The 680-nt window shown below is 37.4% G+C and overlaps 1 non-coding gene across 1 annotated transcript; it reads right to left on the minus strand.

The window, feature by feature from the left end:
- Positions 1 to 302: 302 nt before the first annotated feature.
- Positions 303 to 409, minus strand: LOC143689198 (U6 spliceosomal RNA). Its single transcript, XR_013178659.1, has one exon. It is a non-coding gene; the product is annotated as a U6 spliceosomal RNA (small nuclear RNA).
- Positions 410 to 680: the final 271 nt, after the last annotated feature.

Raw genomic sequence — 680 nt, forward strand, 5'->3', positions numbered from 1 at the left:
TGTTTTTCCTTCTCTGGATTCTACCCAGCGCTTTAAGCTCCCATTCTTTTTCCTCAGGTGATTCCCTGCTTTTTATCCTATTTCCAAAGGCTCCAATTGCTCTGCTCACAAAATAGCAAAGGAGTTCTATTTAGTACTCAAATTCCTGAAAGTAAAGTCAGAAAGTCCTAGAGTTATCCATAGTCCCTGATCTGTAGAGTGAATTTTTCCATAGGGTTTCCCAAATACTCAAGAGCTTGGCGAGCAGGTTAGAAATTGTCACCATTTCAGTATGATTCCCTTACACTGTTTCACTTTATTTTTTAAATATGGAACACTTCATGAATTTGCATATCATCCTTGTGCAGTGGCCATGCTAATCTTCTTGGTATTGTTACAATTTTAGTGTATGTGTTGCCAAAGCAAGCACACACTGTTCCACATTTAAGGGCCATTATGATTACTTTGGATTCACCTGGATAATTCAAGATAACCTCCTATCACTAGGTCAGTTGATTAACAATTGTAATTCCATCTGCAACCTTAATTCCCTTTTGCCATATAACCTAACATATTCACAAGTTCTGGGAATTAGGTTTGAGACATCTTTAAGGGCCATTATTTTGCCTACTGCATTTTTATTAATCTACAAACTCACTAGAGGGGATGTACAGTAGTCAGATTTGATTTTGAGACATTGC

Source organism: Tamandua tetradactyla, chromosome 6, assembly GCF_023851605.1.
Source record: "Tamandua tetradactyla isolate mTamTet1 chromosome 6, mTamTet1.pri, whole genome shotgun sequence".
Lineage (NCBI taxonomy): Eukaryota > Metazoa > Chordata > Mammalia > Pilosa > Myrmecophagidae > Tamandua > Tamandua tetradactyla.